The sequence below is a fragment of the Psammomys obesus genome, unplaced genomic scaffold (assembly GCF_907164565.1).
Source record: "Psammomys obesus unplaced genomic scaffold, mPsaObe1.curated_primary_1811, whole genome shotgun sequence".
NCBI classification, from domain to species: Eukaryota; Metazoa; Chordata; class Mammalia; order Rodentia; family Muridae; genus Psammomys; species Psammomys obesus.
The window spans coordinates 31,821,214-31,839,702 of NW_026593286.1; positions in this window are offsets into that span (position 1 = coordinate 31,821,214).

Below are 18,489 nucleotides of genomic sequence, written 5' to 3' on the forward strand. Positions count from 1 at the left end.
AGCAAAAGCAGAAAGATGAGCAGAAGAGGTGTGAAGAAGGCAGAATCCATTTCCATATGGGGAAGAGGAACACCTGCATGCAAACTCCTGACCAACCAGTAGGCAGACAATGGTAGACCTGAGTACCACAAAAAAATCAAGATATTATTATTAGTAGGGCATTGGGGTTGAGATGAGGTATCAAGGATTACAGTTTCATTACAGTCTAAAGAACTTGGCATTTCTACAGAATGTGTCCCGAATGCCTTGAAACAGCTTGCCACGCTAAATAGGGTGATATGTAAAAGGTAGGTGGTTGTGGCAACATCAAAGTCAGGGCAGTTAGTGAATGACAAAGTAAGGTTACTTGACAGAGTCACCAGAGAAGCTGTCAGTGGTAGTTCGGAGTTGGTCCCAGGTGGGACACACAGCCAGCAAGCTTTAAAATGGCCCACTTGGGTCATATTAAGGAGCTTGTAGGCCAAGGTCAGAGTCTGAAGTAGGAGACTAAATGACAGATTTGCATTATTTAGGAGGAGGAGTGTCAGAGAGGCACTGACCTTAGAGGAGTGTTTAATTACCTTCTCTACTCCCATGCCAGGGATTGGGTAATTGGATGTGTTTTCTCTGGATATGGATGGTAAATCGGGTGTGTAGCGGTGATAGAGTTTTCCAGCGACGCCTGTTTCCTGTCTGGGATCCCATGGGTCTCGGATGTATAAGTAGAGAGTCTTTTTGTACAGGTGAAGGAGCTGCTTTGGTGCTGGTGCGTGGATTTGGCAAGACCAGTATGGGCAGCCGCCATATCTGTCCAGCCATTTTTTTGCAATAATCTTTTGTTTGTCCAAGAGAAAGCAAACAAAAATTCTATCAAATAAGGGAGGTGGGATAGATGTGGGGGTGATGGCTATTTCAATCGGCTCCTGACAGCCTCCCATAGAACAACTTTCTGACCCTATTTGGAGAGACTGCTTATTATCAATGGTGGTTTCTTGAACCTCCAATCTCCATGTGTAGGGATTGCCTTGGACAGAAACAGGCTAGAGGGAGAGGAAGAAAAATGCATATCCAATCTGGTAGGGTCGAACACAGCTGCTGTAGCTAGCCCTCATTTCTCTGGAACCAGAGACAAGGTAGTTGATCTTGGCATCTTCTGGAGCTTAAGGGAGCAGGGTCCTGTTGGAGTTGATATGTAGGAGGGGCATTATCTTGAAGAGGGGTGAGTAAAAGGCTTGAGGTGAGATAAATGAATCCAGTGAGGGAAGCCCTCAAGCTTAGCAGCTGTGGGGGTCATAAGAATCACCTTGAAAGGACCCTGACATTTAGGAGAAAGAGATGAGGTGATTTGGTCTGGAGGGGAGAGAAGGACCTGGTCCCTGATGTTAACAGGATATGGACAAGAGTTAGTGTATGGCCGTGGTAAACAATGGTCAGTAAAGTTTCATAGGAGAGAACAGAGATGACAGAGTAAGGGGTAAGTAGGTGGTCAGGGAGAGGCAAAGATTTAGCTGAAAGACCAGGAATTAGGAGAGTCTTCTACACATGAGCTCAAAGGGCAAGATGAATAGAGGTTTTGGGGGGAGAGCTTGTAGCCTGTAAAGGGCCAGGGGGATGAGTTTTTTTCTTAGAAGGTCAGCGATAATAGACTTAAGTCCCCTGAGACTCTTGAGAGGAAGTGGGTATTGAGCTTGGGTGACATACCAGGTGGGGTCCTGTAGCTGAATGACCACAGGGGAATGGTGTCTAGCGACAAAGGGGTTTTGGACATCCCAGACTTGACAGGCTGGCAAAGGAAGTGATGTGTCACAACTGGTAGGTAGGGTAGCTAGGGGAAGGAGGAGAGAGGACACTGGTGAGCTTCGGGTCAGGTGAATGGGTAGAGTAAAGGAGACAGAGGCTCCCACTTTGGCTAAAGAGTCCCTTCCCAGTAAGGGAACTGGACAGGTTGACATCACTAAAAAGAAATGAGTCAAGGGAACACCACTGAAAATACAATTGAATGGTGGAGTTGGCAAGGCTGGCAAGGCTGTCCCCCTAGCCCGACAATAGAGGAACTAGAAGGAGAGGTTGGTCTCTAATACTCTATCAGGACTGAGTAAGTGACTCTGGTGTCCACAAAGAACGAGATGGGCCACACCAATACCATGATAATTACCCATGGCTCCCTGCTAGTGATGGCAGTAGTTGGGTCAAGGGAACCTGGGCACCTTCAGTTGTCTGTAGCCAGGCCTAGGATATTGGCCAGAGGATGATTTGGGAGTGGTATCCCCATATCATAGAAGAAACAATGGCAGTCAACACCCAGTGTCCCTCTTGGTAGCATTTTGGACATGGCCCCGGTGGCTTGTGGGGGTTAGGACAAAACCTGGCCCAGTAACCTTCTTTACCACATTTGAAACAGGGACCTTGTGGTCCTCGTGCCTTAGGAGGCAAGGAAGCCTGGGTAGTTGCTGAGGTCGAATGGCCCTGGCCAGCATTTGGTATTTTTGCTTGCAGGCTTTCTCATCTCTCCCCTGGTACACCTTAAAGGCCAGCACTGAGACTTCTGCCTGTGGAGTCAGAGGTCCTCTCTCCAAGCACTTAAGCTTAGCCCTGATGTTGGGGTAACTCTGGGAGAAAACAAATAGGTCATCAGGAGTACCCTCTGTACTTTTAGGGTCTAGATTAGTATGTGGTAAGAGGGCCTTTTTAAGGCACTCTAGGAATTGAGATGAGTTTTCATTCTTGTCCTGAATGACCTCCTGGAATGTCTCATAATTAACTGGCTTGAGGGCAGCCTTGAGGAGACCAGCCAGGAGGCAAGTCATGAACTGATCTCTAGCTAATGCCTTCTGGAGTATTGTAATCCTATTGTGGATCCTGGTCTGGTACTACCTCAGCCCCAACTAGGTGTGCTGTGTTTGTTTGATGAACCTCATCTGCATGTGTTCTAGCTTGTTCCCAAACTCGCCTGTGCTCCTCAGTTAATAGGTTGTTGGTAAGAATCATATATATATCTTGGAAGGTAAGACTGTAAGATTGAGTGAGGTATTGAAATTCTTAAGCCAAAGAGGAAAAGGAGGGAGCAGGGGAGGACGGAAAGCCGGAGGTTGAGAAGAAGCTAGAGGTTGAAAACAGCAAGGCAGAGGTTCATCTGTGAGGTCAAAGGTAGAGAACTCTTGAGGTTGAGACTTTATAGCTAGAAGTTGGGTAGGAGAACAGGAAGAACAGAGAGATGGTTTAGAGTGGAGGAGAGCGAAAACTTGAACATAAGATACCTCCTTCCAATTATCAGATCGCTGACAATAATTAAAAAGAAATCGTAAAATATTGGGATTTAATGTGCCATCAATTGGACAATTTGAACCATTATCTAAGGAATACATAGGCCAAGTTTTATTACAGAGGTGTATGAGCTCAGAGACCTTTAACTCAGGCTCCACGCGTAGGGTTTTAAAATCCTTCAGAAAAAACATCCCAGTGGGGATGCTGGAGGAACGGACAGATGGGCAGTTCCCATTGGGAGGGTAGGAGTCAGTGACCTGCCAGCAGCATCCCAAAGGCAAGGTTTGGCTCAATAGAGCAGTATGATATTACTTGATCCAACAGCTCATCAACGTTGGCCAGAGACCAAGGGCACAGCTTCCCGTAGGAGATACGGTTTACCTAGCACTAGGATTTTTGTAGACAAGGGATGGGGGTGGGGGGGAGGAAACTGTGCTAGTAAAAGGGAAAAAAAAATCTCACCCAAGGAAAAGAGAAGCCCTAAATGGAGGTCCAACCATCCTTTCACAGGGGTGGCATATCAGATATTTATTTATATTACGATTCATAAAAGTAGCAAAATTACAGTTATGAAGTAGCAATGAAAATAATTTTATGGTTGGGGGATCACCACAACCTGAGTTGCTGTATTAAAGGGTCGCAGCATTAGGAAGGTTGAGAACACTGCTCTAGTGCAGGCAGAAGGCCATCTACTGCACAGTAAACTTTTGTTGATAGAAGCAGAAACAGCGATTTTGTTAGTCACACAGACTAGGAAATTACAGTGAGCCCTTAATAGCCCCTAACATTTGGGTGTCCAATTTTGCTTTAGAGTTTTCTTAAGCATAAAAATGTTAAACTTTTAAACATAAAGTTACCCATCAACATAACAGCCACCATAGTTCAAAAAAGACCCTGCCTACACATAGGCAAAATACATGTAATTTAGGGGGTTTGCTTATAATAAGGCCTGGTGCTGCACCTTGGAAGCGCTCCCAGGAGCAGTCCCCGGGCCAATGTTAGACACCAGAATCTAAAGTAAAAAGCCTGTTTTATTAAAATGTATTTATGATCGTGGTGACTCTATGAGTGATCCCAGACCCATTCACTTTGGATTACTTTTGATTATCACTTCCGTGGGTTTAGAATCACCTGGGAGACACACCTCTGGACCTATCTGTGACGGCATTTCCAGAGAGATTTACTTGAGAGAGTACCCGTCCTGAATGTGGCTGGCACTGACGCCCTAGACTGGAGTCCTAGACTGAATGAAAAGAGGAAAAAGAGGAAAGCAGCTGAGCACTGGCATTTGTTCTTCTCGATTTTTTGATGTAGTTGAAACTTGACCATTTAACCCGTACTCTCACCACCCTGCCTTCCGGTGCCATAGCTGGCTTGTGCAACAGTTTCTTCTGAGATTGAAACATGCCATCCTGCAGGAAGTTCTTTAAACAGGAAGTCAAACAACTCACAATAGTCTCAGGAAGTCCCTGACACTGATCAGATTCTCTAGGCCCCTCTCTGCCAGAGTAAGCAATAAAAGCCGAGTGTCTCTGTTAGAAGGAAGCGGAGCTGCCAAGAAGACGCGTGAAGTGAGATAGATGCAGAGAGGAGAAAAGCTGCAAAGACTCTGAGACCTAAAGAGTTGCCTGGAAGAAGCAGCCGCCTCCCGGATGAGGTTTACACCAGCGGAGGCACCAAGAAAGGACATTCTACAATCGCAGCCGTCGCCTGCAAGGTATGAAGTGAGCTCCAGGTTCCCAGCCTTGTGAGCTGTCACCCATGCCGGGGTGGACTTCGGTGATGCAGCTGTGTTCGAGTCATTTCTACTCCTGTAAGGAAGGCGTCACCCTTATTTCCGTAAGTAATCCCAATAAGACTATTGGTTCATCAAGCAGGACTTCGGTGGTACACATACTTTGGTCTGTTGTAGGCTCCGTATTTGGCACTAGTAGACACGTTGTTATGTCTTCCCAGGAAAAGTTTTGTCACCAAAGACTGGGTTGCAGAGTTTGAGACTCCCAGGCAAAGACCCCAGCAGACAAAAATTCATAAAAGTTAAAAAAAAAGAAAAAGAACAAGTTTATTTATACCAATGTTGGAACAACAGCCTCTTTTGCCGATCTGAGAGCTGAGGGAAAAGGGGACTGGAGTTTGCAAAGACACAAGCCACAGCTGTCTTGACTCTAAGAATTTTCTTCTACCTGAGGCCTCGTCATGTTTTTGTTGTTGTTTTGTTTTGTTTTTCCTGAGCAAGCAGTTAGGTTAAGCAAGATTACAGAAGCAGAATGAGTGACGGGTAAATATTTTAGGATAGCAGCTGCACAATCAGGGGAAAGGGTAATGATTTTTAGGAGATGATCCAGGTGGCTCTGAGATCAGTTTTCCCTTTAGAGTGCTGTCAAGACTCTGTTGCTAATGGGGCTGACCTAAGGGTCATGGTGTAGACATCCCGTGGCTAACAATCCTTAAACTAAGAATAAAATCCTCTGGGGGTGGGGGGGAACCTCTTAGTTTTCTTCTTTTTAAAACACTAACTTGGTCTGAAATGGAGCTAGTCTTTAGCCTTCACACCTGTATCCCTTTCCTTGCTTTACCAGGAATTAGTCTCAGCACTGAGACACGTAACTGATACACCTAGCCACAGACTTCATTGTGTAGCTAAGAACAAGAGATTGAATCAGGGGTATCACAAATATCAAAAACAAAGCAGTGATACAAACACCTCGTTCTAAAGTTACTGGGGTTTTTTTGTTTATTATTATTATTATTATTATTATTATTTTTTAGAGCAACTGAGAGGGAATAAGAACTTTGAAAATTGTTTTGGAAAAAAAGCTTTTGAAAATGTAAATTCTTATCAGACACCCCTATAAACCAAAAATTATGACAGATTGGGCTGAATTTAACCTGTTCTTACTTAGGTTTCCCTTGTTTGCCTTTGGAATAATAAATGGGTGTAGGAGCCCTGGATTAAGAGTCTGGAGATGTGGTTAGTTATCACTCTGTCTTTAATTGTCTGTTCCTTGTAGATGCCTCATCTGTAAAATAAATGAGTTACATGTAGCTTTTGTGGAACGGCAGGGTTATAGCCCATGACATTTTTATCTGAGGTACAATTGTTGTTAATTAAATTAACGAAGTTCACAGTTTAACTGTGACACTCCCTCAAATAGACGCTGGTTTTATTCTTCTCCCTGTTTTCCTTTCTTCCTTCACTAATTAATTGTCTGGGTTTCTATACCTAAGGCTGAATTCTAGGCAATTAAAGTTTGATCGTCTTGAGACACATGTCCACACATCTGAAGGAGCTGGGAGAGATGAAAAAAGAGAAAGTTTCCTACATTTAAAGAAATTCTCTTCCATGAACCAGCATTACTAAAATAAAAATCAGCTAGGAAAGATGATGTCTGAGCAGGACGCGAGCAAAGGACACTGCAAATCAATAAACCAATAAAGCAAAGTAGAAACAGTGTACTTACTTCATTTATCACCTGCTCTTATTTATACTAGTCTGGGAGGATAAACCGCGCCATTATAAACTAACTTCAGCTGACAGGAGCAAAGGAGGAAGAGGGTGAGGTGTGGTGTAAGGCATTTGTGGAAAGTTCAGGGACGGTGCCTTGGTGAAGGGGGGAGGCTTGTCACAGCCAGGCCTTTGCTGCGGTAAATGCTGCAGAAGCCGTGTAGGAACGGAGGCTCACAGTGTGGGGATACATACAGTCTGTCTCGGCAGAGAAGGCAGGATGGAAGAGACTTTCGGCAAATGGTCTCACTGCACATCCAGTCAGGAAGCCCAGAGAGGTAAACTCGGCTCACTTTTTTTTTTCCCCTTCTTTTTATTCAATCCAGGACTCCAACCCATGAATGATGCAGCCAGGTTTAGGGTAGTTCTTCCTGCTTCGATTAACTCAGTTGTGATGAGTGTAGTGGAAAAAAAAAAAAAAAACCAACAACAAAACAACAACAACAAAAACAGTTTAGATATGCGAAAATAGCCTAGTCAGAATCCCCGCTATGCCCAGGGCTGCACCACTTGAGTGAGTGGTGACATCACTCACTCAAGATAACCAGACACAGTCCGAGAACCCTATGACGCCCACTGGACAGAATATAAGCAGAGACCAAGAGCAGTGTTCTGCTCTGCCCATCTGGAGAGTTGTCGCCTTGATCTACCCTGCAGCTGGAGAGTATCCCACAGGATGCTGGCCCTAGATTCAGAGACTTCTGTTTGAGACTGGACCTGACAGATGAGCAGCCTTGGGGAGATAGGCTTAGGGACATAGTTAGGACTTTAGAGTGCGAACATAGTGTGATAATCCCCAGCATAAGAGAATATATGTTATACTATTTACAATTTTGTTATACTAACTACATGGTCTGCCATCTTGAGGGAAACACCATCCTCTCAATCCTCTCACAGATATGATCAGAGATTACCTCATATGTGATTCTGCATCCTTTCAAATTGACAGTATTAACTATCACACATCTAATCCTTGCCAACTTGACACCCAAAGGAACCACTTTTAAGTCATAGCTTTCTACCTCTTCTCCCCATAGACTGAGGGCTATTTGTGGATAGGAATAGTCCTTATAAACTCATATGTTTGAATGTTTAGGCCATAGGGATATTGGGGGCCTGGCCTTGTTGGAGTGAAGGAGTCTGGTAATTGGAATTCTGCCTCCTGGCCTTGGCAGATGCAGGTCTTATCCATATTTCCATTTCTCAGAGACTGTCCTTGGTGGTCTCTGCAGGCGGGATGCTCTGAGCCTGAGAAGTAGATAGCAAGCTCCCTGCAACCTTGGGAACCAGACAGCAAACTTTGTGTAACCTTGAGTGAATTCCTACATGCCTTTCCAGGTGGCACAGATGTGTTGCTACTGTGAAAAAAAATTGCTTGTACCCTTTGCTTTATAAGTGTTGTTTGCACATTCAGTAACCTGAGACTTGATCAGGAATCTGTCTTGTCTCCATTCTTCGCATCTCTGTCCCCCAATTTCCACTCCCTCTTTCAGGTGGACCCTGTTCAACTAGCCCTCGGGATGGGTCATTGGAGGAAGTATGTTAATGTGGAGGCAGGCTTTGAGGTCTCATATGTGCTCAAGGTAGGCCTAGTGTGGCTCACAGTCTCCTCCTGCTGCCTACAGATCAAGATGTAGAACTCTCAGCTTCTTCTCCAGCATCATGTCTGACTGCGTGCCACCATGATTCTCACCATGACAATAATGGACTAAACCGCTGAAGCTGTAAGCCAGTGTCAATTAACTGTTTTCTTTTATAAGAGTTGCTGTGATTATGGTGTTTCTTCACAGCATTAGAAATCCTAATTAAGACAAAACTTGGTGCTGGGAGTGGGATATTGCTATTATAGGCCTGACCGTGGTTTTGTTTGGAGGAATGTGGACTCTGGTATTTTTGGACTAGAAAAGCAGTTAAACACTTTTAAGTGGGGCTTAGTGGGCCATCCTAGTAGGAACATGGAAGACAAAAGTGCTGAGGGTGATTTGAACTGTGTCGGCCTGGCTCAAGAGTTTTCAAAGGAGAAAATTTTTAGTATGTAGCCTAGAGACTGTTATTGTGATATTTTATCAAAGAATTTACCTGCTTTTTGCTCTTGTCTGAAAAGTCTGCCTGAGGCTAAACTGTAAAGTTTTGGATTAATTTCATTGGCAGAGGAAATCTCAAAACAGCCTAGTATTGACTCTCTCATACGGTTATTAGTGGTAATTCTTCATGCAGATCTATAATGAAAATGTATAGATTAAGGAGAAAATGGGCACCAGCAAGTAGAATGGAGCTAAAATTCTGTGTTCAAGGAGATAAGCAGATTAAAGGAAAGCCTGATGTGAAATGGAATAAAGGGAGTGGTGACCTCAGGGCAAGATCCCACCAACCTAAATCTCCAGTCTGTGAAAAGGTATTAAAGAAAAGCTTAGAGCCAGGTATGGGGGTCACACATCTTTAATCCCAGCACTCTGGAGACAGAGGCAGGTGCATTTCAGAGTTCAAGGCCAGCCTCATGTGTAGAGTTTCAGTACAGCCAAGCTTAAGCGGTGAAGGAGACCACTGAAAACAGAAAGCTGGTGAAGATGTAATTGAGTGAGGGAGCCATGTTCCAGCCCCAGGGAAGAAAAAAAAATCTAAGACACCTATCTCACAATTCAAAAATGCATCTAATTCAACTTCAAAGCCCACATGGTCTTTACCAGTATCATCACTACTCAGATGTGTAAGTGCAGAGTGGTTTCTGAGATGCGGGCAATCTGTTATGTGTGAGCCTGTATGTATAATATTAATAAACAAGTTATACGCTTCCACATATAATGGCACAGAGTGAACATTCTCACTCCCAGTGGGAGGAATAGGGTATAGCAAAGAAAGACTGAGCCAGAGCAAGACTGGAAAACACCAAAGCTTGTGGTTCTACATTGGACATCTGCAGGTTAGAATGGGGTCTTCTGTGCTCCAAGGAGCATAGGTGGCTTAGCCCCTTTACCTCTGCTGCCTGCAACATCCACAGCCTTTATTTGTTCTGGCTTCATTCTGTGCCTGTTCTTTTTTGGTGTCCATGATATTGGTATCCTAGCTTCATACACTGGTTCTTTGAGACCCCATTGCAGGGAAACATGAGCCAAACTGCCATTGTCTATATTTCTCTTCTGTTGGTATTCTCCACCAACGGAATGATACATTAAACTTCTCTCTCAGTGTTGTAGGGGTTTTTCTAGGCCGAAGTTCTTAACTCTTCCAAAAGTCCAAGAACCACATAGTTAGGTTTAATCACAGCAACAGCCATAATTCTCAGCATGGATTTCTGTGTTGGTTACATTTCTCATGGTTGTGACCAGCTACCTGACAAGACCCACTGTAAGGAAGAAATGGTTTATTTTGGCTCATAGTTACAGGATGCACTGCACCGTACCATAGGAATGACAGTAACAGCAGCTTGAAGCATCTGGTCATGTTGTAGTCACCGTCAGGAAGCAGAGAGCAGTGAATGCCCTGTTCACTTTCTCCTTTTGATTTAATCCAGGACCCACACCATAGAAACAGCACCTTTAGGGGCAGGTCTTTCTACCTCAGTTAACCTGGTCTAGAAACTTCTTTATAGACATTCCCAGAGGTTTGTCTCTTTGTTGGTTCTGGATCCTGTCAAGATGATAACCCATATTAGCCTACCTGCTACCCCAAAACCCTGTGTAGATGATGGTGAGCTTAGATAGGTAACACTTGTATTAGATGCTACCTTTTACATCACCAGTGCTGCCCGTGACAAAAGTGGGTGTGGCTTTGTATCACTAGTTCCTGTTTCTACACCTGACTTGGTCATGTGTGACTAGGCAAGCATAAATCATCTGAGTCCTAGCTGCAAGGGAGTCTTGAAAAAGTCTGTCCACTTATTTCAGTCTTCTTAATGAGAGGAAATCTCTCCTTACTAAGACTAATAGAAAAATAATTTACCCAAGCTTAGAAAAGACATTTTGAACTGGCCACCCCACCCCAAAATTACAATGCTTTATTTTAATGTTTTATTCACTTTAGCACAATAATTGTCTTTATTTTCTTTAATAAAAAAAAAATTCCTGCTGAGCCTGGTAAATGATAAATAATGATAATGGCAGATAATGTTTGTCAAGTGCTCACCATGATGCAAATACTGTATCAAGCCTGTTAAATGTTTTTTTTTTTAAACTCCCACAGTGATCCTGTGTGATAGGCACTATTGTTTCCCTTAAATTTTTTCTTTTTTATTGAAAATAGATTATTTTCTCACACAATTTATCCTGATTATGGTTTCACCTTCCTCTACTCCTCCCAATTCCTCCCCTCACCCCTTCCATCCAGATCCACTTTTTTTTGTCTCTTACTAGAAAAGAACAGTCTTCTAAGAGACAATAATAAACTACAACAAAATAAAAAATAATAAGATAAAATAAAAACTATCATATAGACGTTGCAGAAGACAATCAAACAGAAAAAAAAAAAGCACAAGAGAAGGCACTCAGGAATCCCATAAAAACACTGAACTAGAAACCATAATGTGTATGCCAAGGACCTTGTGTAGACCATTACAGAAGCTGTGCATGCTGCTTCAGTCTCTGTGAGTTCATATGAGCTATAATTGTCATTATTTGGAGGGCTTTGTTCTCTTGGTGTTCTCTATGTCCTCTGGCTTTTATACTCTTTCATCCTCACCTTCTCCGGGTTCTCTGAACTCTGAGGGGAGGGATTTGGTGGAGACATCACATTTAGGTCTGAGTATTCCAGGATCTCTCCCTGCCTCTCTGCATACTGTCTGGCTGTGGATCTTTGTATTTGTTCCTATCTGCTGCAGGAGGAAGCTTCTAGGATGATGGCTGAGCAAGGCTCATCTCTGAGTAGACCATTTCAACCTAATGCTGTGACACTTTAATAAAGTTGCTCATGTTGTCATGACCCCTCAGCCATAAAGTTATTTCATTGCCACTTCATAACTATGACTTTGCTACTGTTATGAATCATAATGTAAATATCTGATAGGCAGGATATCTAATATGTGACCCCCGAAGGGGCTTTGATCGATCCACAGGTCAACAACGACTGCCTATAGCAGAATATCCTTGGGAGTCATTTTATCATTATCTCCCACCTATTTCTTTTTTTAGACCAGTAGTAAGTATTTGGTTTCACCTTAGGTTCCTCGGCTTTCTAGTCTCTGGTTCTTAGTCACCCTAGCAGTGTCAATTGTAGGCTCTATCTCATGGAGTAAGTAAGCCTTACGTCAAATCAGTATTGGTTGGTTACTTCCTCCTGCTTTATGCCACTATTGCCCTAGAATATCTTATAGGCAGGACACTATTGTAGATCAAAGAGTTTGTGGCTGGCTTGGTGCTTACATTTTTTTTTTTTTTTCAGTAGTGTGTAGAATACTTTCATGTACCAAATGACAAAGATATGGGCATGAATGGTCTCTGTAAATACCAGCTGGATTTCTCCATGTTCAGTGAGTTGTATAGGTATTGTCTTTAGCCATAGAACCTGTCTGTTTTTGGAGAAGCAATCTACTGTCTTGGCAACAGTTTGCATTGTTTGCAGAGTCCCATGGGACCCCTTTGGCCAACAATTCAATTAGATATAACCCAGTCCCAGTACTGGAAGCTTCATTTGGTAACAGGAGGTGGCCAGTTGGGATTCTGTCTTTCCCATTATTTAGCAATTTCATTTAGATCATCTTCATATATGTGTATTTTTAATAAACTTCTACTATACTAGGTGTCCATACTACTCTTCAAATGTCCCTTAATTTTAGCTGTCTTTTCCCATATTTCCTCCCTCAACCTGCTCTCCTTTTATCCTTCCTACCGGATCTTCCTAGTACAGCCACCTATCCATCCATAATTCCCTATTTCATTTTCCTTTCCCAATGAGATTCTTACCCTCTGATTTCTTTCTACCTACCCTCTGTGGTTCTATGGATTATAGGTTGGTTATCCATGACTCAGCAACTAATATTGGCATATAAGTGAAAATATACCATATTTGTCTTTGTGAGTCTGGTATACCTCACTCAGTATAATTTTTTGTAGTTGCATCCATTTACCTGAAGATTTCATGTCAGTTGTTTTTTTAATAACTGAGTAATGGTCATTGAAGATGCTGTTTTTCCAGTGTGTTTTTCTGGCTTCTTTATAAAAGAGAAGAAAAGAAAAGGAAAGTCAGGGAGGGTTGGGGATAGGAAAAGGAGGGACAAGTTTGGGGGCCCACAAAGGGCCGGAGAGTACTGGGAGAGACAACTGAAATGGGGGAGGGGTATCTCTGGGATGAACTGAAAACCTAGGGCAAGGGAAACCCCCAGGAATCTGGAGGGTGACCCTAGCTAAGACTCCTAGCAACGGGAGATATGGAGCTTGAACTGGCAAGACTTTCAATGGAGGGATTGGGATACCAACCTAACCACAAAACCTTCCACCACCTACGATTTCTCCTGCCTACAAGAGATGTGCAGGGGTAAAGATGAAGCAAATACTGAGGGAGGGGTCAAGTGTTGGGGGCTGGCCTGGTGCTATGTATTCTAATGTTAATTGCTGGCCCCCAAGATCTTATCCCTGTTCCGAAGAGCACATTCTCATATAAATCTATTCTTGCTGTGTAAACCTATCTTTGTTGTCTCAACCTGCCTAAGTCATTATATCTGATTGGTTGATTAAATGGCCTATACCTGGGCAGCACAGATTGGGGTAGGTGTGGCTAAGGTTCCAGGGCTTGGAGAGGACCGGAGAATCACAAGACACTGATGAATGGAAAGAGAGGAAGGAGAATGCCCCAATGGGTTAGTGTGAAGAAAAAAACCACTTGGGCTGAGAAGAAGGACTCCAATAATGGAGTGAAAAGGCCTAGATGAAAAATGCAAGTAAGTACCATGGGATTATGGATGGAAGGTAGACCAGATGAGGAGGAATAAGGTGGAGGGCATTGGACGTGGGCTGGGAGATGGATAGTGAGGTTATTGAGCCAGTGTAGGTGAATTATCTGCCCAGCCCAATGTAAATAAGGCAATAAAATCTAACAGGTGTCTGTGTCTTATTATTTGTGATAAGACCGTGATAATCTTAGGGCTAATAAACATTTTATAGCCCAGCACTGTTTATTATTAATGTACAACACAGTCAAGCAATGACGGGTCCAGATTGAGACCCATGCCATAAAAGGGAGCCCACCCCTGACACTGTTAATGATTTTCTGATGTATTTGCAGACAGGAGCCCAGCGTAACTGTCATCAGAGAGACTTTACCCAGCAACTGATGGAAACAACTGCAGAGACCCACAGCCAAACATTAGGCAGAGCTTGTCAAAGGCCTTTTCTGATTCTAACAAGATGATTGTGTGATTTTTTTTGTCTTTCAATTTGTTTATGTCATAGATTGCATTTATCAATTTACATATGTTGAACCATCCTCGCATCTCTGGGATGAAGCATACTTGATCATAGTGGATGATCTTTTTTGATGTATTGGATTTAGTTTGCAAGAACTGAGAATCTTTGTATGCATGTTCATTAATTCTCTTTCTTTGTTGTGTGTTTATGTGGTTTTGCCTATCAGGCTAACTGTGGGTTCATAAAATAATTGTGCAATGTACCTTCTGTTTCTATTTTGTGGAATAATTTGAAGAGTATTGGCGTTACATTTTCTTTGAAAAGTTGGTAGAATTTTGGCTAAAACCATCTGGCCCTGGCCTTTGTTCACCAGCGTTAGGGGATGAGACCAGAAAAGTCATGGACAGACAATGGTAGGATCATTTTTAAAGACTGTAGGCAAAGGAAAATAACATGTCCGATACACGCTGGACTTGTGCCCAGGTAGGGTTACCTAGGGCCAGGCGTAGGGCTGTGGGTAACTCCAAGTGAGGGTGTTAGGATAGCCATCAGGAATGTCAGGAATACGGGACTAGGCTTTTTGGTGATTTTTTTTGGTTCTTGAGGCTTTCTGAATGGGTGGGGTTGGAGAGGGAGAAAGGAATAGAATTTACTGGACCATGTGGGGGAGTTTGGGCAAGCTGGGGACTCCAACTGAACATTGCATATTGTTTTTTATTTAATTGCAGAAAGTCTTTACTTTCTTAATTTCTGTCTGTGTATGTGTGTTTTTAAATATTTATTTATTGTTGTACATAGTGTTCTGCCTGCATGTACACCTGCGGGCCAGAGGGGGGCACCAGATCTCATTCTAGATGGTTGTGAGCCACAATGTGGTTGCTGGGAATTGAACTCAAGACCTTTGGAAGAACAGCTAGTGCTCTTAACCGCTGCACCATCTCTCCAGCCTTTCTTAATATCTGTATTGATCCATTTTTCATTCAATAATGAGTTGTTCATTTTCCATGGTGGTCAGATAGGCTGCAGGATATTATTTCAGTTTTATTACATCTGTTGAGACTTGCTTTGTGTCTGTGGTCAATTATGAAGAAAGTTCCATGCGGTGCTGAGAAAGAAGGTCTTGTGTTTGCATGAAATAATATGTGAATATCTGTTAGGTAGATAGCGTCAATTTGCTCTAGCATGTCTCTGTTTAGTTTTTGTCTGGATGACTTGTCTCTTCATGAGAGTGGAATGTTAAATCCTCCCACAAATGGTGTGTGAGGTTAACATGTGATTTAAACTCTAGTAGCATTTTTTTTTTTGAACTTGGGTGCCCTTGTATTTGGAGCATAAATGTTAAGAATTATGATATCCTCTTGGTGGAGTTTCTTTTGATGGGTATGTACTATTCTTGCCCATCTCCTCAGATTAGTTTTGGTTTAAAGTCTACTTGGTCAGGTATTATAATGGTTATACCAGATTGCTTCTTAGGTCCTTTTGCTTAGGATATCTTTCTCCATACCTTTGCTCTGAAGTGATGTGTATTTGTGATATTCAGACGTCTTGGTTGTAGAAAAAGGAAGGATCCTGTTTTCCAGCTGTTGTTAGTCTGTGTCTTTTTACTGGGGAATTGAAACCACTGCTGTTGAGAGATATTAATATCCAGTGAGTGTTGATTCCTGTCATTTTGTTGTTGTTAGTAGTGGGAGTGGCTGCGGTGGCACTGTGCCTGTGTGCATGTATGCATGCATGCGTGTGTGTGTGTGTGTGTGTGTTTTCCCTTTTTGGATTTTGCTGGTCAGGTATTATTAACTCCCTGTGTTTTCTTGAATGTAGCTAATTTCTTTAGGTTGGAGTTTTCCTTCTAGTTCCTTCTATGGGGATGGATTTATAAATAGATACTGCTTCAGTTTGGTTTCATCATGGAATGTTTTATTTTCTCCATTTATAGTGATTGAAAGTTTTTATGGGTATAGTAGTCACGGCTGGTATTTATGGTCTCTTAGAATCTGCACCACATCTGTCCAGCCTCTTCCAGCTTTTAGAGTTTTCAGTGAAAAGTCAGGTGTAAATCTAATAGGGCTCCTTCTATATGTTACTTGGTCTTTTTCCCTTGCAGCTTTTAATGTTTTTTCTTTGCTGTGTATTTTTAGTGTTTTTATTACTATGTGCTGAGGGGAATTTCTCTTTTGGTCCAGTCTATTTGGTGTTCTGTATGCTAAGCATCTCCTTCTTTAGAGAGATTTTCTTCTATGGTTTTGTTGAAAACATTTTCAGTGCCTTTGACCTGGGTTGTTTTTCCTCCTTCGTCTATTCCTATTATTCTTAAATTTGGTCTTTGCATAATGTCCCAGATTTACTGGATGTTTTATACCAGGAGTATTTTAAGAGTTCACATTTTCTTTGACTGAGGTATACATTTCTTCTATTGTGTCTTCAGTGCCAGAGACTCTGTCTTTCATCTTTTCTATTTGCAGGTGAGGTGTACTTCTGTGGTTCCTGTTCAAGTTCCTAAAATTTTAGTTTCCAGATTTCCCTCAGTTTGAGTTTTCTTTGTTAATTCTATTTCCACTTTCAGGTCTTGGATGATTTTATTTATTTCCTTCCACTGTTTGTGTTTTCATAGATTTCTTTAAAGCATTTATTCATTTTGTTTTTCTTTAAGAACCTCTATTATATCCCTAAAGGCTGTTTTAAGGTCTTTTTCTTGGGCTTTGGCTATGTTGGAATACTCAGGATGGTCTGTGGTAGGGTTGCTAGATTCTGGTAGAGTCATATCGTCCTGGCTGTTGATTGTGTTTTTACACTGGCGTGTAGCCCTCTGGGATTGAGAAGATTGTAATTCTAGGTGCAGATGACTGGTCTTGTCTTTGTTGTTTTGTTCTTTGGTTTCTGTTTAGTCTCTGGTTCTGAGGAGTGTGGTGGCTGTGTGTTTGCTGGTGTCCTGCTAGGTGTGGTCACTGGAGCTTTCAGGTGAAATGTGCTTCTGGGTATTGGGAGCTAACACTTAGGAATGAAGATGCACTGTGGGGTGGCATAGAGGCTCCACAGGAGGGAGGAAAGTAGAGTGTCTCACCAGCATCTGTTTATTCCCCTGGGACTTGTGGGCAGAGAGAGAAGAGGCCACAGCAGAGGGTCTGCTACAGAGCTGTGGAGTAGACTGGGGGATTGGCCTGAGAAGGATGGAGGGAAAGGTGAAGGGGTGCAGTTGGCCGACTTTCTTTTCTGGTCACTGGCTTGTGGGTTCCCAGAGAGTGCCTGCTGGAGCTGGGGCGTGGGATAATGCAGTGTGTTGGAGGGAGGGAGGTCAGATGGAAAACATGTGGGAGCCACTGGAGATGAGGGAGTCTGCAGCAGGTGATCTGCTGGGGATGAGGCTGGGGGGTTGGATTTGGAGGAGCAGGAGGAGAGGTGAACATCTGCAGTCAGCCCTCCTGCTTCCCTTTTATAACTGAGGAAATCAAGGCAGAGCAGAGTTAAATAATCTCTAAGATTTAGTGAATGGTAGGCTGGTCTTTGAACCTAAACAATCTGTCATCTGCCCTTTGATTTTGAATGACGGAACCCATCATTTGAATTTCTTCATGTTGCTTTGCCTGCCTCTTTTTCCTCTTTATACATTGAGCCTGGAATTTTGCTGAGGTTAAAGATAGTAAGGCAGTTTATCTTTTATCAGAGGAGAATGCAGGAAAACAAATGAGCCATTCCTGCACATTGAGCTGAGAAGACGGTAAAGGAGAGGGCCTAAGGTCCTGTGGAAAAATTCCAAAGTGAGGAACAGCTGAAGAGGGAGAAGACAGCCTTCAGGAAGAGCAAGACTGCAACAAAAGGCCTGAACCCAAGCTGGAATTCATCAGGCTGACCCAGGTCTGTGGACGTAGTTAAAAACTGCTGGGATGCAGGGAACATGGGCTCCGAGGGTTACGTGATGCAACGTTGAAAACCCGGAAGTCCGATGAGGGACCTTGAATGCCAGCCTAGAATGGCTGACCTTCTGGAAGGTCAATGGAAGAGGAGCCCTAGAGAAGTCCAGTGGTGCTGCAGATGAGGAAATGGATCAGATTAATTTAAAAAGAAAATCCAGGAGCGTTCTCAGGGATAGATGGAAGGGGGTAGGGGCCCTCTTGTGACTTCAGGTGATTCAAGGATGTTTCAGTGACTCAGACAAGACCCCGTATTGCTGGCCTACGTGTATGTGTGTTTGAAAGGCAAGGAACAGTGTAACCAGAGATGCAGCCAATAATCTGGCTGGATAGCTTTCACTTATAGCTTATCCTCATGCTCTGGTCCAGGTTCTACACACCATCAAGAGGCTAAGCTGTTACCTGCATCCCGTCTCCCACCCTGCATACTCACAGGGTCATGTAGAAAGATTTGAGTATTCCTCCCAGGCCTGTGGTAGCACCTGCCTTTAATTTCAGCATG